This window comes from Ranitomeya variabilis, chromosome 2 (assembly GCF_051348905.1).
Source record: "Ranitomeya variabilis isolate aRanVar5 chromosome 2, aRanVar5.hap1, whole genome shotgun sequence".
Taxonomy (NCBI): Eukaryota; Metazoa; Chordata; class Amphibia; order Anura; family Dendrobatidae; genus Ranitomeya; species Ranitomeya variabilis.
The window spans coordinates 99460605-99484613 of record NC_135233.1 but is presented as its reverse complement, the minus strand read 5'-3'; positions in this window follow the sequence as shown (position 1 = coordinate 99484613).

The following is a 24009-nucleotide window of genomic DNA, read 5'->3' as shown; positions in this document are numbered from 1 at the left end:
GAGTGCGCTTTTATATTCTCCGGGATGGCCACCCCGCTGGATGAGTAGGATAGGGCGATGGCATCTCTTATCCACCTCGCTAGCATAGCTTTTGACGCTTTCTGTCCCTTCCATGGACCCTGGAAGCAGACAAACAGAGCCCTACCCTTCCTGCACTCCCTAGTGGCTGACAAGTATTGGAGTAGGCACCTTCTAACATCAAGGGTATGTAATGTTTTTTCTCCCTCATTCTTGGGGTTGGGACAGAATGAGGGCAGGGAGATCTCTTGTGTCCTGTGAAATTGTGACGCGATTTTTGGGAGGTAAGCCGGGTCTGTTTTTAGAATGACTCTGTCCTCGAGAATTTGAGTGAAGGGAGGACACGCGGACAATGCTTGTATGTCACTAACGCGACGGGCTGAGGTTAGGGCCACTAGGAGTGTTGTTTTTAAAGATAGCATCTTTAGGGGTGCGTCTGCCAGGGGTTCAAAAGGAGATTTTGTTAGCGCATTTAGAACAAGGTTTAGATCCCATGGAGGGGCATTATGCAAAGGAACAGGTCTTGATCTACCCGAGGCTTTGATGAATCTCGCGATCCATCGGTTTCTGGCTAGATCATAATTATACAGCGCTCCCAAGGCTGCTACCTGAACCTTTAGAGTACTTGTAGCTAAACCTTTTTCCAAACCCTTTTGCAGGAACTCGAGAATTTTTTCTACTGGGATTTCCCCCGCTGGGTCAGCCCCCGATACAGACATGAATTTTTTCCACACTTTGCCATATATTTTGGTGGTTACGAGTTTCCTACTCTGTAGTAATGTGGACACCAGATTGGATGAAAACCCTCTGTTGCTTAATAGCTTCCTTTCAAAAGCCAAGCTGTCATATGTAGGCTTTTTACACTGGGGTGACACACTGGGCCCTGGGATAACAGATTTTGCGTGTCTGGTAGAACCCACGGGCTGTCTATGGACATCTTTCTCAGCCAAGAAAACCATATTCTGCGAGGCCAGAATGGAGCTATTATTATCACTGTTGCCCCCTCCTCCCGAATTTTCCTCAAGACTAGGGGAATAAGGGATATTGGAGAGACTGCGTAGGAGAGACGATAGTTCCAGGGGACTGTAAGAGCGTCCAGAGCTACTGGCCCTCCCCGGGGATCGATTGAGCAGAACTTTCTCACTTTTCGGTTTTGATAGTCCGCGAATAGGTCTATTTCTGGCTCTCCCCAACGCTTCACTATTTGGTTGAACACCGACTGTTTCAGCTCCCACTCCCCCTGTTTCAAGCGTGTTCTGCTGAGGAAGTCTGCGGTCTGGTTTTCTGAACCCTTTATGTAAAGGGCTGTTAGGGACTTCAGATTGTGTTCTGCGATATAAAAGATGGATCGGGTTTCTTCCATCAGTGTTTGCGACCTGGTACCCCCTTGGTGGTTTAGGTATGCTACCACTACCTGATTGTCTGAGAAGACTTTTACGTGGTGGGAGCGGAGGAGTTTTAGAAAGTGTGTTAGAGCGAGTTTTACCGCTAGCAGTTCTTTCATGTTTGATGAGGTTAGCTCTTGATTTTTGCTCCAGTTCCCTTGTGCCACCTGACCGTCTACATGAGCACCCCACCCCCAGGGGCTTGCATCCGTCGTTAGGATTTTTTCTGTCGGCAGTGCCCAAGGGACCCCCTTGGTAAAATTTATCGGGTCCGCCCACCACTGTAGGGAGTGTATCGTAGTTGGTGATATACTTAACTGCCCGTCTAAATTTCCTCCCAGACACAGGCTTGAACTTAAAGTCTCCCATTGCAAGTCCCGGGAATGGCACTGTGCCCACTGTACGGCCGGGATACAGGCTGTCATGGAGCCCAGCAGGGACATGGCTTTTCTGAGCGTGGTGACTGGGGATGTTGACAACTGCATCGCAGCCTGTGTCATTTTTTGAATCTTCCCCTGAGGAAGATAGCACACTTGTGTGGTTGAGTCGAGGACTATCCCTAAGTACTCCTGTACCTGTGATGGGACTACTTTGGATTTGGTAAGGTTCAACAGCCAACCTAGGCTTGACAGAGAAGTCATAACCAAATCCAACTGCTGTTTGCAGTGACGGAATGATGTCCCTGCTACAAGGAGGTCGTCCAGGTAGGGAACTATCAGGATATTCTGTTCCCGTATATGAGCCATCACTTCCGACATTATTTTCGTGAATACTCGGGGTGCGATAGCTAACCCAAATGGGAGGGCCCGAAACTGATAATGTTTCACCTCCCCCTGGATATTCACTGCTAGCCGGAGGTACTTTTGATGATCCTTGTGGATCGGTACGTGATAATATGCATCTCGTAGATCTAGAACAGTCATGAAACACCTGGGAAAGAGTATTTTTACGCAAGATTTTATTGTCTCCATTTTGAAGTGTGGGATCTCGAGAAAACTGTTTAATTTTTTGAGATTTATTATCGTCCTGTATGATCCGTCTGGCTTCTTTCGGAGGAAGAGGGGAGAGTAGAAGCCCATGCCTCTTTCCTGGTGTGGGACTTCCTGTAAGACTTCCTTCTGGACTAGGGTTAGAATTTCTTCCTGGAGAGCCGACTGTTCTTGAGACTGTCTCTGCGGTGTTATCATGAAGAGGTTGTTGGGGGGAATGCGGAACTTTAGCTTGAGCCCTTCTCGTACTATGCCTAGTATCCAGGGACTGCTTGAAATTTTTTCCCAGGCTGGAAGAAACCCGGTCAGTCTCCCGCCAACCTGGGGGACACCTTCATTGAGTTTTTTTATTATCGGGAGTGGGTTTGTTGAATAGGAAACCTCTGGTTTTGTTTCTTTTGTCCTCCCATGTTTCTTTGTTCCCTTTCGGAGGTTTTCTCCGCATAAATTTTTTATTCCGAAAGGAACGTTTGTAAGACTGGTTGGGGAAACCAGGGAAAGATTTTTTCTTGTCCTCGGCTTTCTCGAGGATATCATCTAGCATTGCGCCGAACAAGAATTCACCCTCACAGGGTATTGAACACAGTCTCGTTTTTGTTTGAAGATCCCCTGGCCAACATTTTAGCCACAGAGCACGTCTTGCGGCGTTTGAAAAGGCGGCAGCCCTGGCTGCTAATCTGGCCGAATCTACCGATGCATCCGCCAAAAAGGCTGCTGCACCTTTCATTACGGACACTGATTTTTGAATTGTGTCTCTTGAGACTTTCTCTTTTAATTGGGAATCCAAGTGTTCGAGCCACACCATTAGCGCGCGGGCCGTGCAGGTGGCCGCGACAGCTGGTTTAAGCCCGCCCCCTGCCGCTTCCCAGGAGTTTTTTAAGAAAACCTCGGCTTTTTTGTCCATCGGGTCTTTTAAGGTACCCATGTCCTCGAATGGTAGGGCAAACTTTTTTGAGGCCTTTGCTATGGCCACATCTAACTTTGGTGCCTTACTCCAGGACGAGCAGGCTGGGTCATCAAACGGGTACTTTCTTTTGGGGGTCAGAAGAGCTTTTTTGTCTGGCTTTTTCCATTCTCTTTTAATTAGAGAGTGAATTTTTTCATTTACTGGAAATGCTCTTTTTCTTTTTTGTTCCTGACCGCTGAACATTATGTCCTGCGCTGTTCTTTTAGGTCGCTCATCTACTAGCCCCATTGTTGCTCTGACCGCTTTCACTAAAGCGTCTGTTTCCTCGATAGGGAAGCAACTGCGCCCCCCCTCAGAGGATACTGAAGAGGTGTCAGAGGCTGACGAATCATTTGAGTCGGATAACTCGCTTTCTGACTCGTCCGCACTAGACTCAGGGAACTCAGGTCTTTTTTTATGTTTTTTCTTTGTGGTTTTAATGTCTTTAATGGCACTTTCCACCTGGCTTTTTATTAATGACTTTAATTCTGAGGCAAATGATGGGGTTTCCTCCTGAATCATCTTTTTTATACAAACACTGCATAGTCTCTTCTCCCAGGAGGAAGGCAGCTCGTCTGAACATATGGCACATTCCTTGTGCTTAGTTTTGCCTGTACTTTTTCTCCCCTAGAACAAAAAGAGTAACCCCATATTAAACTCAGCACTTTCACGTAGATCACACCCCCTGTGGATCAGAGATACCGTCTCGGGCCTGGGGACTGTATCCGCTGCTGCTGCGCTGTACAGAGGAAGAGTTTCCTTTACGCTGCTGCTGTAAGTGCAGGCGCCGCTGCACTTGTGCCTGCTCAGGAGATCGCTGGACTGCTTCCTGCATAACCTGCTGCTCGTCTTCGCTCATAGTGGCCTCCGCACTGTCTCGTGCACTTGGAGTTTGAATTTGCCACGCTTTTTCGTTTGCTGGCGTTCTTTTATTGTATTTGAGCCGGCGACACCGGAAGTGACGGTGTGCGCATGCGCCCGCCCAACTTCCGGTTCTCTGGTTCGTCGACCTCACATGAGGGAATGAATGCGCTGGGACGCCGGCGCTCGCGCACTAGCGCTCCGTTGTCGGCGTTTTGCGGTAATGGCGCCGGTGAGCGCGTACCAGCGCTCCGTTGCCGACGCCTGCACCGACTTGGCGGTAATGGCGCCGGGCCGGCGTTTTTGCCCACGGGTGCCCCCGTTCTTACCTGGGTTTTTATAGAAAGATAGCCGCCGCTACCTCCATATTACTATGTAGAGTCCTTTGGTGACCGCCGTCACCTGCTCCTTCATACCCCCCTTTTTTTTTTTTTTTTTTTCCGAGGAAGGCAGACTTGATCCTTTCACTGCCTTCCCCCACTCACCCATGAGGCCCGCCGACCTCTGTAGTGGTGCTTCAGGAAAGGGAGAAAAAAAGGGGAAAAACCGCTTGATCCAGCCGTAACAGGGCGCCCCCTGTTAGAAAGTCGACTGCACAAGCCCCTGGAATCCCACGAAGAATCATTCAGGTACGTGCTGTAGGTTCCCCGTCAGGGACAGGAAACCAACTGATGTGGGAGAGAGGTACGCCCTTTTTCACCTGTAGGTTTCCTGTCCCTGGGGGCGGACCCCTCTCTCCGTGGTGCCATCATGGGGATAGAGAAAGATCTCAATAAAATTTACTAAAGTTACACGGCCATAAATTTACAGCTACAAAGGCTTGTCCAGTTTACCGTAAGTGAATGATGGTAGAACGCTGATCAATTCAAGTGCGCCAAAGTTTTGTACATTAAACTGGAATTCAGTTCTCTTGGATAATAGAATTCACAAATGGGAAAATTGTAAGGAGCTATAATATATCACATATTGTACCAAAAATTTATAAGGTTGAGTTCTCAATCAAGAATGAAAACGACAGATGTATAGAGCTCTAAAATATAACTTTTAATTAGGAAATTTAAAAAAGGCCTCGTAAGTCTGTTAGTCCAACATAAATACAATACATAAAAAGGAAAGAAAATGAAAAAAGATAATGGTCTTTAAAAGGGGACAATAGATCACAATGTGTGTGGACTAAGAAGCCCTAAAATTGCCTAAAGGATTCTTTGCCTGCCAGCGGAGGATGACACCCTAAATTTCTACGTTATAGCACCCTCACTCGTTGGTGTCTTTCCCTTAAGACCCCAATGAAACCCTAATATAAAGTGTAGCACTTTTTCTAATTAAAGTTATATTTTAGGGGTCCATACATCTGTGGTTTCCATGTTGTAACTCCTGAGGTCTTGTATTTTATAAAAAGGCATAGAGGTTTTTTTTACAGATTGGTATTTTCATATTATGCTAGTGGTATTTTGCGTTAAAAAATAGTTTCTAAGATAGATGCTGTCTTATTAAGGTGCCAGAAGAAGCATAAAATAATGTGCAAAGATAAGAACTTTATATCGGTCAGGCATGCTGGATTACAACATGTTTTATAATTTGTTCTCACAGGTAATAAGCTGAGCTATAATAGGCCATCCTAATGTTAAAAAAAAAAAAATCATAATACCTTACCGCTTACTTTTCTGGCCCCTCCACATCACCTACAGTGGCATATAAAAGTTTGAGCATCCCTGGTCAAAATTATTGTTAATGTGAACAGTTAAGAAAGTTGAAGATTAAATGGTCTCTAAAAGGCCTAATGAGAAAGATGACACATTTCCTTTATAATTTAGGGAAAAAAAATATTCTCTTGTAATTTTTTTTTTCATTTTAAAAATTACAAAAAGGAAAATGGGCCAATGCAAAAGTTTGGCCATTCTTGAGGATTTGTGTGCTCTGATAACTTTGACCAAGGTTTCAGACCTTAATTAGCCTATTAGGTTTATAGCTCATTAACTATCATTGTTAGTAGTGATGGACGAACCCAAACGGTAAAGTTTGGGGTTTGTACCAAACACCTAGAGTCCATGCATGGACTTCGAACACAGATTTTTCTAGGAAGTCCATGATACTGTACTGGTTTGGCAGCCCGAACATTGGGTGTTTCCCATGCTGTCATCTGTGTGACAGTGTGAGAAACACCACCCACGATTGGTGGGAAATTCGTTACCACCCGTCACAGGCATCGCCTGATGAGAGTACTACTTTCATCATCGTACCCTTGATCTCGCTCATAGCACTGGCGCAAGCAAGGGACAGTGAAATGATCTGTGTTCTTCAGCACCCAGCGCCAGGGAACATGGCAAACAGTACCGCTGATTTCCAATAACCTGAATATGTCACACTGATGGCACAGGGATTTCATCCATGTGTCATCAGTGTGCATGTGTGTGGGACATTTTGGGGGCTCATGCTGCTGCCAGAAACAATGACGTCTGAAAAAAGCTCTTAGTGAACTTGGTCATTTACTGAACTTTGGCCAACTTTTGCTGATGTTTAGAAAAAAAGTTCTGGAATCCAAACATGAATCTGAATGTGCAATGATCATGTCGAATTTCATATTGGCGAACATTTTCTGCACAAGTTCGCTCATATCTAGTGAACAGTGAGTATATGGATTTCTTTTATTTTTGTACATCATACTTTATTATGCTCTGTGGTCTACAGAGATCCCAGAACATAATAAAGGATATACAATTGATGGAGAATAACTCGTCTCTGAATCAAATATTCAGGAAAAATCTGCATGAACAGACAAATTAGAATTTTGAAATATCTGCTTATCTCTAATGGAAACCTAGTACCAGTGATACATGAGCATGCTCCTAGTATTTATTCCTTGTTGCTCTTTTCTCAACAAGTGGGTATCTCATCTATCCCCTTTTTATTTTGTCCTCTTCTCTGCTATCTGCATTTCTTCCTGGCTCTCCTTTCTCCTTTCCTCCCTCTGTTTTGGTGTGTTCCACATGATGAGGAGGAGACAGCAGATCTTTCAGAGTCAAAGTAGCACATTAAGGTTCAATTATAAGAACAAAGGTTTTTAAGTTAAACACTCGGATGCATCAAAATTCTGTTGATTAAAATTTTGTTCAGTTCTCTTTGGCTGATATTACAATTCACTATTTCAATTCAGTAATTAGGTGCCAAAATATACCTAATATACCTGTACTTCACTGCAAAAGTTAATTTCTGATTTTCAGCACATGTAACCATGCTGACATTCACCCAAGGAATAAGCAACATTTTTATTGAAAATTTTTATTGAAAATTAAAATGTTTAAAATGAAATCTACAGAATGGGAAGAATCGAGCTAAGCAACAGAAAGTGTAAAAAAGACTTGGGTGTATCAATAGATCACAGACTGCACATGTGTCATCAGTGTGATGCAGCAGCAAAAAAAGGCAAACACAGTTCTGGGATGTATTAAGAGAAGCATAAAGTTTAGATCACGTGAAGTAATTATCACCCTCTACTTCTCCTAGGTCAGACATCATTTGGATTACTGTGTTCAATTCTGGGAAACACATTTTGAAATTGGCAGAGAAAAACTGGAGCACATTCAGAGAACAGCTACCGGGATGTTGAGCAACTGCAATCTGTGTCCTACGAGGAATTGTTAAAGGATATAGGAATGTTTAGTTTGTCTCTGGCCTACTACCGCTACATTGATGATATTTTTATCATCTGGACGGAGTCTGAGCCACAGCTAAAGGCATTCCATGAACAGTTTAATCAATTTCATCCTACCATTAACTTAACACTCAACTACTCTTGCACTGAAATTAACTTTTTGAACACCATCATTAAGCTGCAGAACAATGAAATAGAAAATCCCTGTATCAGAAGCCAATTAACCGTCCAACATACCTTAAATGGGACAGTTTCCATCCAAAACACAAAAAATTCTATTGACTACAGCTAAGCCATGAGATACAATCGTATATATTCCAACTCCATGGATAGAGATGAACACTTTGGTTACCTCAGAGAGACCTTTTTGAATCAGGGCTACCATCCAAGAACAATTCAAAATCAAATTACTAGAGAAACTAGAATATCAAGGAATCACCTGCTACATTACAATGCTAAAGATTAAAATAATGGGGTGCTTCTAGTAGACACCTATAATCCAAATTTGGAGGTGCTAATGGGAGCTTCAAGGAAATTCCAACCTTTACTACAAAACGATGCCCGCTTACAATCCATTTTTCCAGACCCCCACTACTGTGTTTTAGGCAGCCCCCAAATCTAAGAAGCATCATTGTCAGAAGCTCGCTCTCCTCTCCAACAGCTGCAGTAACCTTTCCTTGCAACCAGAAAAAATGTAAAACATGTCCATTTATAATGACCACGAACAAGATAAAGATCCCCAATTCACATCAGGACTACATGATACCAGGAACTTTCAGCTGCGTCACTTCTAATGTGGTGTACTTAATTATTTGTGCTAAATGCCCAACTGGGGGTCTGTATGTAGGGGAGACAGGGTAAAAAATGAGAACAAGGATGAACTCTCATTGCCATACAATAAGAGAAAAAAGAATTGATCTACCTGTGGCAATACATTTTTGTCTCCCTGATCACGGCATTATGGACATGAAATTACTTCTATTAAAAAGTAACTTCAAATCTCAGAGAGACAGAAGAGTCTGGGAATAAAAGCTGATGATGACCTTTGACACTCTCAGTGCAGGAATGAATGTGTCGCATGGATTTATGTCTTTTTACATCAACTAAGGAATTTGCTATTCAGATCATGTTGGGTCACCATAACATAGGACCAGACCCCAATCAGAGTACAATATAACATTCACACTCCTTATCTATGAACTGTTCCAATATTTATGGACATAACTGTTTATCACTCACATAATGGTAATTCTGCTTAACGTCACCTGTCTTATCTATGGCATTTTTCTGTGCTGTGTTGTGCATAAATATGTGATTCTTCAGAATTTCTATTAGTTGATGCCTGATGAAGAGACCTGTGTAGTCTCAAATGCTTGCAATTTGTTACCATCTTTTGAGTTAGCCATTAAAAGGTATCAACCACTGAGGACTCTCAATTCTAAATATTTTTCTATTTTGCTGAAAAGAAGGCTAAGAGGAGACTTAATAGCTGTCTACAAATATGTGAAGGAATGTTACAGTGTAGAGGAATCATCCTTATTCTCATTTGCACATGGAAACACGAGAACCAATGGAATGAAACTGAAAGGGGGAAGATGCAGATTATATATTAGAAGAAACTCTTTGACAGTGAGGGAGATCAATTAGAGAAACAGGCTCCTACGAGAGGTGGTGAGTTCTCCTTCAATGTGAGTCTTTAAACAGAGTCTGGACAGACATCTGTCTGAGATTGTTTAGTGAATCTTGTATTGAGTATTGTATCTTGGTTGAACACAATCACCCTGGACATCCCTTCCAACTGTAACATTCTATGATTCTATGGTTTATGTTGACATACAAATCACGTCCTGTTTACATAGGTGGATATCAGTGGCGTAACTAGTGTCCGATGGGCCCGATGCAAGATATGGACTGCCTCTGCATCCTTATATATACACCCTACCATTCAAAAGTTTAGGGTCACCCAGACAATTTCCATGAAAACTCATACTTTTATTAATCAAAAGAGTTGGCAAATGAATTAAAAATCTAGTCCAGACATTGACAAGGTTCGAAAAAAATATTTTTATTTGAAATAATAATTTTCTCCTTCAAACTTTGCTTTTGTCAAAGAATGCTCCCTTTGCAGCAATTACAGCATTGCAGACCTTTGGCATTCTAGCAGTTAATTTGCTGAGGTAATCTAGAGAACTTTCACCCCCATGCTTCCAGAAGCCCCTCCCACAAGTTGGTTTGGCTTGATGGGCACTTTTTGCATACCATACGGTCAAGCTGCTCCCACAACAGCTCAATGGGGATGAGATCTGGTGACTGCGCTGGCCACTCAATTGCATATAGAATACCAGCTGCCTGCTTCTTCCCTAAATAGTTCTTGCATAATTTGGTTGGGTGCTTTCGGTCATTGTTCTATTGGCTCCAATCAAGCGCTGTCCACAGGGTATGGCATGGCATTGCAAAATGGAGTGATAGCCTTCCTTATTCAAAATCCCTTTTACCTTGTACAAATCTCCCACTTTACCATCACCAAAGCAACCCCAGACCATCACATTACCTCCACCATGCTTGACAGATGGCGCCAGGCACTCTTCCAGCATCTTTTCAGTTGTTCTTTGTCTCACAAAGGTTCTTCTGTGTGATCCAAGCACCTTAAACTTGGATTTGTCTGTCCATAACACTTTTTTCCAATCTGTCCAATGTCTGTGTTTTTTTGCCCATATGAATCTTTTCTTTTTATTAGCCAGTCTGAGATATGGCTTTTTCTTTGCCACTCTGTCCTGAAGGCCAGCATCCCGGAGTTGCCTCTTCACCTCTTCACTGTAGATGTTGACACTGGCGTTTTGCGTGTACTATTTAATGAAGCTGCCAGTTGAGGACCTGTTAGGTGTCGATTTCTCAAACTACAGACTCTAATGTACTTGTCTTGTTGCTCAGTCATGTAGCAAGGCCTCCCACTTCTCTTTCTACTCTGGTTAGAGCCTGTTTGTTCTCTCCTCTGAAGGAAGTAGTTCACACCATTGTAGGAAATCTTTAGTTTCTTGGCAATTTCTCGCATGGAATAGCCTTCAATTTAAAGAACAAGAATAGAGTGTCGAGTTTCACATGAAAGTTCCTTTTTTTCCTGTCCATTTTGAGAGTTTAATGGAACCAATAAATGTAATGCTCCAGATTCTCAACTACCTCAAAGGAAGGTCAGATTTATAGGTTCTCTAATCAGCCAAACTGTTTTCAGCTGTGCTAACATATTTGCGCAAGGGTTTTCAAGGGTATTCGAACCTTCAATTAGCCTTCTTACACAGTTAGCAAGCACAAAGTACCATAAGAACACTGGAGTGATGGTTGTTGGAAATGGGCCTCTATACACCTATGAAGATATTGCATTACATACCAGATGTTTGCAGCTAAAATATTCATTTACCACATTAACAATGTATAGAGTGTATTTCTGAATCATTTAATGTTAGCTTCATTGGAAAAAACTTTGCTTTTCTTTCAAAAATAAGGAAATTTTTAAGTGACCCTAAACTTTTGAACAGTAGTATATATATATATATATATATATATATATATATATACACATACACATACACATATGTCACTCATCCTGGCCTCATCCTGTTATATATGACTTCCATCTTGGTATATACAGGGATGAGCAAAAGGGTTACAATGTTTTGAACTTTTGTCTTTCAGCCACCATATTTCACTATCTACTACTGCTTTGAAAGTGAGACTACCATTATTTTATAGACAATCATCTTGGCTATATCATACCTAAATTTGACTTGCAACTATTTAGCATATGATTAGTTATGCAGATTCGTGTCATGTCACTGCATTGTTACTGTTTTGCTCCTGGTGGTGGAAAAATCTTTTTTTCCTGTGTAATATGAAATTCCACCTGTTCTTACATTGCCTAATAACTCAGTGTGTGATTAGGTTGAGTACCAAGCAAAAGGTCACTGGTTTGAAAGAAGGAGCAGCCATGAGAAAGATTTCTCAAGAAAAGAGAAACAGCATCATTCAGCTAAACGATAGCGATCTCTTGGCCAAGAACACTGCCAAACTGCATCATGTGAATACCATGACAGTTGGAAGAATATGAAAAGAAGTCCATCCATCCATTCAAAAGCCAGGAAGTGGAAGTTCAGACAAAATGAAAAAGTCAACAACTCAGCTCATCACAAGGTCTATCAGTTCTGACGCGACAAACGGTTTTTGACAACTATGAGAGACAATTACCTTTCACAACTGGTTCAGGACCCAACAAGAAGGGGGGCACTGCTAGACCTAATATTAACCAACAGGCCAGACCGCATATCAAATATAAGGGTTGGGGGTCACTTGGGGAATAGTGATCACAAAATAATAAGTTTTCATGTCTCCTTTAATAAGATGTGTAGTAGAGGGGTGACAAGGACACTAAACTTCAGGAGGGCAAATTTCCAACGGATGAGAGAGGATCTTGGTGCAATTAACTGGGATGATATCCTGAGACATAAAAGTACACAAAGAAAATGGGAGACATTTATTAGCATCCTGGATAGGACCTGTGCACAGTATATACCGTATGGGAATAAACATACTAGAAATAGGAGGAAACCAATATGGCTAAATAAAGCTGTAAGGGGCGCAATAAGTGACAAAAAGAAAGCATTTAGAGAATTAAAGGAAGCAGGTAGTGAGGAGGCATTAAATAAATACAAAAAAATTAAATAAATTATGTAAAAAGCAAATCAAGGCAGCAAAGATTGAGACAGAGAGACTCATTGCTAGGGAGAGCAAAAATAACCCCAAAATATTCTTTAACTACATAAATAGTAAGAAACTAAAAAATGATAGTGTTGGCCCCCTTAAAAATAGTCTGGGTGAAATGGTGGATGAGGATGAGGAAAAAGCCAATATGCTAAATGACTTTTTTTCATCAGTATTTACAAAAGAAAATCCCATGGCAGCCAATATGACTAGTGATAATAATTCCGAATTTAATGTTACCTGCTTAACCCAGCAGGAAGTACGGCGGCGTCTAAAAATCACAAAAATTGACAAATCTCCGGGCCCGGATGGGATACACCCCCGAGTACTGCAGGAATTAAGTACAGTCATTGATAGACCATTATTTTTAATCTTTAAAGAGTCCATAATAACAGGGTCTGTACCACAGGACTGGCGTATAGCAAATGTGGTGCCAATATTCAAAAAGGGGACAAAAACTGAGCTCGGAAATTATAGGCCAGTAAGCTTAACCTCTACTATGGGTAAAATCCTGGAGGGCATTCTAAGGGATGCTATACTGGAGTATCTGAAGAGGAATAACCTCATGACCCAGTATCAGCACGGGTTTACAAGGGACCGATCATGTCAGACTAATTTGATCAGCTTCTATGAAGAGGTAAGTTCCAGTCTGGACCAAGGGAACCCAGTAGATGTAGTGTATATGGACTTTTCAAAAGCTTTTGATACGGTGCCACACAAAAGGTTGATACATAAAATGAGAATAATGGGGATAGGGGAAAATATGTGCAAGTGGGTTGAGAGTTGGCTCAGGGATAGGAAACAAAGGGTGGTTATTAATGGAGCACACTCGGACTGGGTCACGGTTAGTAGTGGGGTACCACAGGGGTCAGTATTGGGCCCTCTTCTTTTTAACATATTTATTAATGACCTTGTAGGGGGCATTCAGAGTAGAATTTTAATATTTGCAGATGACACTAAACTCTGCAGGGTAATCAATACAGGGGAGGACAATTTTATATTACAGGCTGATTTATGTAAGCTAGAAGCTTGGGCTGATAAATGGCAAATGAGCTTTAATGGGGATAAATGTAAGGTCATGCACTTGGGTAGAAGTAATAAGATGTATAACTATGTGCTTAATTCTAAAACTCTGGGCAAAACCATCAATGAAAAAGACCTGGGTGTATGGGTGGATGACAACCTCATATTCAGTGGCCAGTGTCAGGCAGCTGCTACAAAGGCAAATAAAATAATGGGATGCATTAAAAGAGGCATAGATGCTCATGAGGAGAACATAATTTTACCTCTATACAAGTCACTAGTGCGACCACACTTAGAATACTGTGCACAGTTCTGGTCTCCGGTGTATAAGAAAGACATAGCTGAATTGGAGCGGGTGCAGAGAAGAGCAACCAAGGTTATTAGAGGACTGGGGGGTCTGCCATACCAAGATAGGTTATTACACTTGGGGCTATTTAGTTTGGAAAAACGAAGACTAAGGGGTGATCTTATATTAATGTATAAATATATGAGGGGACAGTACAAAGACCTTTCTGCTGATCTTTTTAATCATAGACCGGTGACAGGGACAAGGGGGCATCCTCTACGTCTGGAGGAAAAAAGGTTTAAGCATAATAACAGACGCGGATTCTTTACTGTAAGAGCAGTGAGACTATGGAACTCTCTGCCGTATGATGTTGTAATGAGTGACTCATTGCTTCAATTTAAGAGGGGACTGGATACCTTTCTGGAAAAGTATAATATTACAGGGTATATATATTAGATTCCTTGATAAGGCGTTGATCTAGGGAACTAGTCTGATTGCCATATGTGGGGTCGGGAAGGAATTTTTTTCCCCATGATGGAGCTTACTCTTACCACATGGGGTTTTTTTGCCTTCCCCTGGATCAACATGTTAGGGCATGCTAGGCTATGGGTTGAACTAGATGGACTAGAGTACTATGGGTATGAAATTAACAACAGAGTGTTCCAGAAGGACAGAGACCCTAAGCATACAGCGACATTGGCAACTAAATGGATCAGTGACAATGAAGTAGAGGTGCTGGATTGGACCCCACAATCCCTAGACCTCAACCCAATTGAATACTTGTGGGTAGAGTTGAAGAAAAATCTGTATACATACCCAAGCGAGTTGACCAGTATGCACCAAGTTTGGGAACGTGTAGAAGAGACCAAGGATCATATTTCAGACAAGACATGTTTGAGTCTGATAGAGAGCATGTCCAGAAGGATTAAGCAGTGTTGAAAGCCAAAGGTGTGTTTATAGAAAAAATCACAAAATAGATTTTTAGGAGCAAAACAGTAACTATGCAATGGCATGACAATAATCTGCATAACTAATCATATGTTAAATAGTTGGTAGTCAAATTTATGTATGAGATAGCCAAGATGATTGTCTATAAAATGATGGTAGTCTCACGTTTGAAACAGTAGTGGATGGTGAGTTATAAAGCCTTAAAGTGAAAAGTTCAAAACATTCTCACCCTTTTGCTCATCACTGTATGTCCCTTATACTGGACCCCATCCGGATAGATATAGTATGTCCCTTATCCTGTGCCCTATTCTGGTAGAAATATTTCCCATCCTGGTACAGTAGCATGTAAACATTTTGGCATCGATGGTCAAAATTAATGTTATTGTGAACAGTTAAGAAAGGTGAAAGTGAAATGATCTCTAAAAGATGTAAAGTTACAGATGACATACCGTGTTTTTCGATTTATAAGATGATCCGGATTATAAGACACACCCTAAATTTTGACGAGAAAAATAGGATTTTTTTTTTTATAAAATGGTGGTGCTTCTTATAATCCATGCGTCCTATTGCTTATCAGGGGTGGTGGCTGCGGTGAAGCAGGGACCCAGGAGTCCACCGCACAGGAAACCATGGGACTGCAGGGATGGGCCCTGGCAGCACCGGAGACTGCCACAGCAGCATCGAGCAGTGCCGGCCGCGCACCCTCAGCACCGGAGACACCAGCAGAGCACCGGGCAGCAGCGCCAGACACCCCCGCTGCACCGCCGGGCATCAGAGACACCAGTGCTTCTGGCGCAAAAATTTAAGCAGTTCTTCTATGATGGCTTGTGACTATCCATCATTCTCTTGATTACATTCTAGAGGTTTTCAATGGGGTTCAAGTCTGGAGATTGGGCTGCCCATGACAGGGTTTTGATGTGGTGGTCTCTTAATTTTTTCCAGAACTGTACATTTTCATGTTTTACATTTTAGAAGTTACAAAAGGAAAATAGGCCGGTGCAAAAGTTTGGGCACGCAGCGTGGCTCTTACCCAGTAGCCCCCCATATATAGTATGATGTCCAAAACAACTCCATGCATACTATGATGACCCCTACAGTACCCCATACAATATTATGGTCCACAAACAGCACCCCAAACAGTATGATTTCATGTCCCCCTGCATAGCCCCTCATTTTATTCTTCCCATCTGCACAGGCCCTCATTTTATTCCCCACTCTGCACCTCTACACTAACCCTCATTTTATTCCCCACTCTGCACCTCTACACTAACCCTCATTTTATTCCCCCATCTGCACATCTCCTCATTATATCCTTCCTCTGAACAGCCCATTATTTTATCCTTCATATGCATAGTCCCTCATTTTACCCTCCCTCTGCATTGCCCCTCATTTTATCCCACTCCATTAGCACAACCCCTCTCCTCATTTTATTTCCTCCCCTCTGCACAGCCCCTCAGTTTACTCCCCAATCTGCACAACTCCTAAGTTAATTCCCCCATCTGCACATCCCCTCATTCCCTCCCCCCCATAAACAGAGCATTTCTCTCATTTTTTACCCTCTCTCAGCATGGCTCCTCATATTTCCCCATTAGCAAAGACCCTTATTTTATTCCCCCATCAGCAGAGCCCCTCATTTTATTCCTTCCCATCAGCACAGCTCCACATTTTATTCCCCTCTCTGCACAATCCTTCCTTTTTTTCCCCATCAACACAGCCCCTCATTGTATTACCCCCATCAGTGCAAACCCTCATTTAATTCCCCCATCAGCACAGTCCCTTATTTTATTGCCCCCTCTCTACATCCCCTCTTTTTATGCTACCTGCACAATAATATAGCATTTAAAGAAAAATAATTAAAAAAGCAACTTATACTCACCTAATCAAGCCTCCCTCCATCTTTTCCTCTTCTGTGAAGTGCAGCAGTGGGCGCTGGATCGCTCAATGACATCACTCCATTACACCATCCAACATCCCCTTGCAGTGGCCTGCAACTTGCTGGAGATCAGGGAAGATTACAGCTCTTCTGCTCCTGTCTAGGATGGCGCACACAGCAATTTTCGAAATTATTCAACTGAGTACAGGTCTTAAGCTGTTATATTATATTATTTCAACAATGATAAATTGATACCTGCATTGAAAGTTCTGATGAAGAGTTTTCTGTTTATAACTTGACTTTTAGTGGCTAGATGCTTGGGGGCAACAAATGGTCCTACAATTACCAAATAGGGTAATGTACTAAACCACATCACTAAATTTGAGTGTTTTTATAGGCAGCAGGCTAGAGATAGGTAGTATGGATAGGTGTCTCATGGGTGTGGGTCTGGATTTTTGTGTTACTGCTGAAGGATTTTGCTAGTCATTAGACATCTTGTATTAATGTATTTTTCTTTTTTACTGTTAACCCTATGAATGCATCTGCTATAGACTTTTAATGTTATCTCTATGAATGTATCTGTTATATACGCAATATTTGTATTATTTATTAAAGGGAAGGTGCCATCAAAATTTTTTTTCCAGCAATTGAAAAAATGTAAAGAAATTAATTTTTACATTTTCTTAAAAATATTATAATTTGTTTATAATTTAGTAAAATATGAAAAATAATTTGAAAAGGTTTGACATTTCCACTTTTAAACACTAGGGGGAGCAGCTGCTGAAATTTGACAAAAACCTAGTGTACAACTAGCTCACATTACAGCACTGCAGTAAATATGGGTGGAGTCTGCTGACGTGTGTTTTATATCATTCCTCTCCTCCCCTTCTGGGTGTTTGCTAAGGGATAAGAGCGGATGATATTCAGGAACCCAGTGAGCAGCCATTTTGTTGGTGACTGCAGCGTTATACTGACAAGTAGACAGTCACCGAGGATGGCAGGCAGCAAGGATTCTGGGAGATATGTGGTGGAGGGAGCAGGGTGATAGCAGCACGGAGTATTTCAGGAGAGCAGTGTGCTGGTCTATGGGGGGCACCCTGTTTGGTGCGTGGAGCAGCCAGGGATTGTACATAGAGTGCTGTCTTTTATACACATGGATGGACCGTCTGCTTGTCTGCTCCACAGAAACCCAGGAAACATTTTTGCGGATTGATGGCCTGTTCTAATCCAGACATTGCATGCAGACCCCATTCCCCTCCTCAGATCCTGTCTTCTCCATCCTGTCCTGGCGATGTGTGAAAGCGAGACGACAGGCGCAGTACAGGGTGACGCTGCTGGGGAAATGTAGCCATATAGTAACAATAAACATGAGACGCCTCTCTTCAGCAGCCTCACAAGCCCTCCCCTGACTGCACCTAACTGGAGGTCATGCTGCCCCCTCTATTACAGCAAACCTGTGTGCAGGTGCTCAGCCAGAACCACCCTAGAATGGGTCCGCTTTTTGAAGATAATACTGCCATAGTGTTCTCACATAATACCACCATATATATCACACATAATACCGCCATACAGATCACACATAATACTATCAAATAGATCACACAATACTGTCATACAGTTCTCACATAATACCACCATATAGATCCCACATAATAATACCATAGTGTTCTCACATACCGCCATATAGATCACACATAATGCCGCCATATAGATCACACATAATGCCGCCATATAGATCACACATAGTGCCACCATATAGATCACACATAATGCCACCTCATACATCTCACATAATACCGTCATATAGATCACACATACCACCACATACGTCTCACATAATACCGCCACATACATCTCACACAATACCATCATATAATTTTCACATAATACTGCCACATATCACACATAATCCCACAACATAGCTCTCATATAATACCGTCGTATAGCTTTTACATCATTTCACAATACTGATCAAGCATAATACAGTCATATAGATCACACATAATGCCATAATACAGCATGACCCCCGCAGTTCCTGTTATCGCACACACTGAGCTGTGTGTGCAATGGGGAAAGACATGCAGGGGGCAGAGGAGTGCATAGGAGAGGATTAGATACACGGCTCAACAGACAGTATCACAAAGTATAGGATTAGATACACGGCTCAGCAGTCAGTATCACACAGGAGAGGACTAGATACACGGGCCGGCAGTCAGTATCACACAGGAGATTAGATACACGGCTCAGCAGTCAGTATCACACAGGAGAGAATTAGATACACAGGGCGGCAGTCACTAACACACGGGATAGGATTAGATACATGGCTCAGCAGTCAGTATCACACAGCAGAGGATTACATACATGGTTCAGCAGTCAGTATAACACAGTGTAGTAATAGATACACCACAGTCTGATGTCCTTGATCAGTGTCTGCAGTGAGAGGCAGAGCAGGAGCTGCACAGAGAGACTCTTCCCCTCCCCCTCTGTTACCTCTCTGCATGATAAGGACATCAGACCGCAGCACTTCATCCTCTCTAGGGATTCTAGAGATCACACACCAGGCAGCAGAGGACAGGGAACGGCCGCTGACAGTGTGAAGGGGAGACAGCTGGAGCTGCCCCTCCAACAGCACAGCTCTCAAGTAACAGTGGAGCTCACAGACACACTGTGGGCTGAAAAAAGATGGCGCCGACCTCCTGCCTCTGCTGTGATGTGGAGACAGCCCAGGGGGCGTGGCCACATCACAGCAGGGTGCAGCACAATGATAGGTAAGGGGTCGGACGCCGACTGCTGAGTCCTATGCCCAGGGCTGCCGTATTTGCAGAGTGTAAGTGTCGTGCTGGGACTCTTACACTCCTGCAAAGCAAAATGGCAGCGCCCAGTGGCTGCAAAAATAATTAATAATAAAAAAGATCTTAAAGTTAAAAAAATTAATTTTGTATTAAAAATAATTGTTTATATAAACAATCATTTTTAACACAAAAACAAAATTGCGGCACCTTCCCTTAAGCACAACTTAATTGATTATCATAATTTATTTTAATTCTGATCAAATAGAACAAATTCTTTTTTTATTTTTTTTTGCCCTTCATGCAATAGAGAAAAAAACCTTAAATCAAAGAAAAAATGTTTAGACTGGAAAAGCCCTGACCTCGTAAATCTAACATGTTTTGATCTTGCATTGATTTCCGGCAAAGCATAAGAGAGACAATTACAACAAAATGCACTATCATCAAGCTGCTTTTAGTTTAATAAACAAGGAACTCAACCTTTGAACTGTGCAAACTATTGTGTAATGCTGATAATATTTACTAGGTATAATATGTAGCAAAGTACTTATCTCCATTGAATTTATTATGACCATTTTCACAAAAATGAGACAAAAATAATCCATGTGCCATGATTTTACTTCTGGATAAGAAAAGAATATAATTGCATTCAGTACTTCAAGTATAAAGACTCAAGATTTGAATAATTATTTTAATAATTATTAACCTCTTAAGGATGAAGTTATTTTGGACCTCCAGGAGACAGTTTTATTATTGTTTGTTCTTATGATTGTGTTCCTAGAGGCAAAACAGATTACCTGATTATTTTCCATTGGTTTGTCCATATAAGAGCTTGTTTTTTGTTACAAGGGTTTTGTGTGACACCATTTTAAAGGGGTTCTCTGGTCCAAATTGATAAGTCTGCAGTCACTCGTTGTTACTACAGACTTATAAATTCCCCCCAGCGCACAAACTGTGCGCTGCGGGGATTCGCCAGCTTCTGACCAGGGACCAGTGGACATATATGTGTTAAACCTACTCCTGGCCAGTGGAGTAGTGTATAAGTGTATGGAGCGGGGCTGCACCCACTAGTTGGACCCTAGCTGGGAGTATGTATAACTCATACATACCCATAGCGACATAGTTTCAATTTTAAGCTTTGATTCAACAGAATTAGAAAAATATTGCATAAACCATTTAAAAATCTATAAGTGTATAATTCCACCATTTACAAAGGCTATTTAGATAGTATATCTAATAGTATTAGTAATTACGAGTATTTAGATATTACATCGCTATCAATGACTGTCTGAAATCTGGACTGCATCACCAAATGTTGAGTTTGATTGAACTGTACAGTAGTCATCTCCAGTTGCTGCTTTTTGTGGGACTTTCAGTCTTTAGTGAAAAGCATAGAAAATCAGGTTATATTCAGATGATCGACTATTCTCGCAAATACATTACTTAAAGGGGTTATCTACTACCAGACAACCATAGCTTTATTGATTTAGGAGCCTTTTTAAAAAAAAAAAAAAAGAGTACATACACCTCCTGCAGCAGCACCATTCCAATTATGCATGCGTCACTTTTTTCCTGCGTGTGACGTGACTTGCTATGTACTTGCAGGCCGCAGCCCATTGGCGGACACTCATCATCTGTAGCTTTTACTATTTCATCACAATGGATGGCAACTCTGAGCTGCAGCCAAACAGCAGCAGCAGCCTGCATATGTCACACCCAGTCATGGCACTTTCTCGGATCAGCAACACTGACATCACTGGAAGGTGCTGCTGCAGGAGGTGAGAATACTCTGTTTTTATTTTAATAAATGTTCTTAATTAATTAAGCTGGAGAAGAGGATATATAATAATAAAACGAACTATCGTTTAAAACAGATTCTTTATAGAATGGATTCTTGAAAAAAAATGTTGACGATTTTTTTTCACAATCTATGTAAAAATATTAGAAATCTTGTAATGTTTACACTCATAACTTGTGCTATTTTGAACTCATACTGCTATTAAACCAATATCAAGAGTGAACATAAAACAATAATCACAAAAAGAAAAAATATATATATTAAAAAATAATTTTATTGAAAGTAAAAAATAAAATATACAAAAAAAGGAAAAAGCAACAGATAATACTACACCATGTTACAAAGTATATATCCAATGAGGAAACCAGATCCATATAATATAAAAGATACTAGAAGAGTATATACTGAAAAAATATATAACCCTCCAAAGTGCAAGACCCAATAGATGACATTAGTGGTAAGTAGTGTTGAGCATTCCGATACTGCAAGTATCGGGTATCGGCCGATATTTGCTGTATCGGAATTTCCGATACCGAGATCCGATACTTTTGTGGTATCGGGTATCGGGTATCGCAACAACATTAATGTAATAATGTGTAAAAGAGAGAATTAAAATAAAAAATATTGCTATACTCACCTCTCCGACGCAGCCTGGACCTCAGCGAGGGAACCGGCAGCGTTGTTTGTTTAAATTTCGCGCTTTTACTTGGTTACGTGAAGTCCCGGCTTGTGATTGGTCAGGGCGGCCATGTTGCCGGGACGCGGACCAATCACAGCAAGCCATGACGAAATTACGTCACGGCTTGCTGTGATTGGTCCGCGTCCCGGCAACATGGCCGCCATTAACCAATCACAAGCCGTGACGTCACGGGAGGCTGGACATGCGCGTATTTTAAAAAGCGCGCGTGTCCAGCCTCCAGTGACGTCCCGGCTTATGATTGGTCACGGCGCCATGTTGCCGGGACGCGGACCAATCACAGCAAGCCGTGACGAAATTACGTCACGGCTTGCTGTGATTGGTCCGCGTCCCGGCAACATGGCCGCCATTAACCAATCACAAGCCGTGACGTCACGGGAGGCTGGACATGCGCGTATTTTAAAAAGCGCGCGTGTCCAGCCTCCCGTGACGTCACGGCTTGTGATTGGTTAATGGCGGCCATGTTGCCGGGACGCGGACCAATCACAGCAAGCCGTGACGTAATTTCGTCACGGCTTGCTGTGATTGGTCCGCGTCCCGGCAACATGGCCGCCCTGACCAATCACAAGCCGGGACTTCACGTAACCAAGTAAAAGCGCGAATTTTAAACAAACAACGCTGCCGGTTCCCTCGCTGAGGTCCAGGCTGCGTCGGACAGGTGAGTATAGCAATATTTTTTATTTTAATTCTTTATTTTACACATTTATATGGATCCCAGGGTCTGAAGGAGAGTTTCCTCTCCTTCAGACCCTGGGAACCATCAGGAATACCGTCCGATACTTGAGTCCCAATGACTTGTATTGGTATCGGGTATCGGTATCGGATTGGATCCGATACTTTGCCGGTATCGGCCGATACTTTCCGATACCGATACTTTCAAGTATCGGACGGTATCGCTTAACACTAGTGGTAAGCCATCTACCTTAATAAAGTGCATATGCATCCATAATAAATAGTCTAACCTAGACAAAAAAGTGCATAAATCTCTGGAAAAATACTACTACCAGTGTGGAGATGATCTGTGACCCTCAAGGACTCCGACCCCAACATACGTTTCGCCTGAGTGGCTTTTTCAAGGAGTGAAGAGAAAGTGAAAATAAAGTGTTTTTTATACATAGCCCCAACCAATCAAATGGAATCAAGGGAATCATGTGAGCTAAATAAACAATTAACCCTACTAAAAAAATATATATATATAAATATATGGAATCCAATATTTCACTCATTCATATACATCCGGAACAATATGCACATAGTAAATAATAAAATCACAAAGAAACAAAACACAAAATATGGCAAAACAGGAAGTGACATACCATCATAGAAATTAACATAAATAAACATATAATCAGATACCTCACATAAAAGAGACCAATTGTTTCCACCGTAGGATAAAAATTTGGTGGAATAAAATTTTCTTGGAAAATTATTTAAGTAAACATTTGATTCCTTGAGGCCTTCGGGTGCAATTGTTCCCATCCTATGGGAGAGATGATGCGGTGTTTTCATCAGCATGGGAGAATATTTGTGACATTTGTTCAAATTCATTTCTAACTTTGATTGTAGATTATAATTCCAAATCACTAGCTTTGCTTGAGAAAGAGATTGATGACCTTCAGAGGGATCTTAATAGATTAATTACACCTCTGGAGGCTGAGGGATTTAAGAAGGAAGTAGAGGATCTACATTTGGTTTGGGAAAAACAGATCAAAGATACAAAAACCAAAAAATATGCCAGAGATCTATCAGACAAAGAGAACAATAGAGTATATAAATGGAAATTTCCTTTACAACGAACCAGAGCTAGAAGTACATCTGTGACATCTTCTACATCGTATGAATCTATAAGTTTAGGGACTCGAAAGGTATACAACACAAGGACGCAGAAACGCAAGAATTTTGCGCAGTTCTCTGTTGTGAACTCTGTTCTGGAACTCCCTCCTGTGGTCAGGAATGGTATTTCTGTGAGTTCTGTCCGTGGGTTCCCTCTGG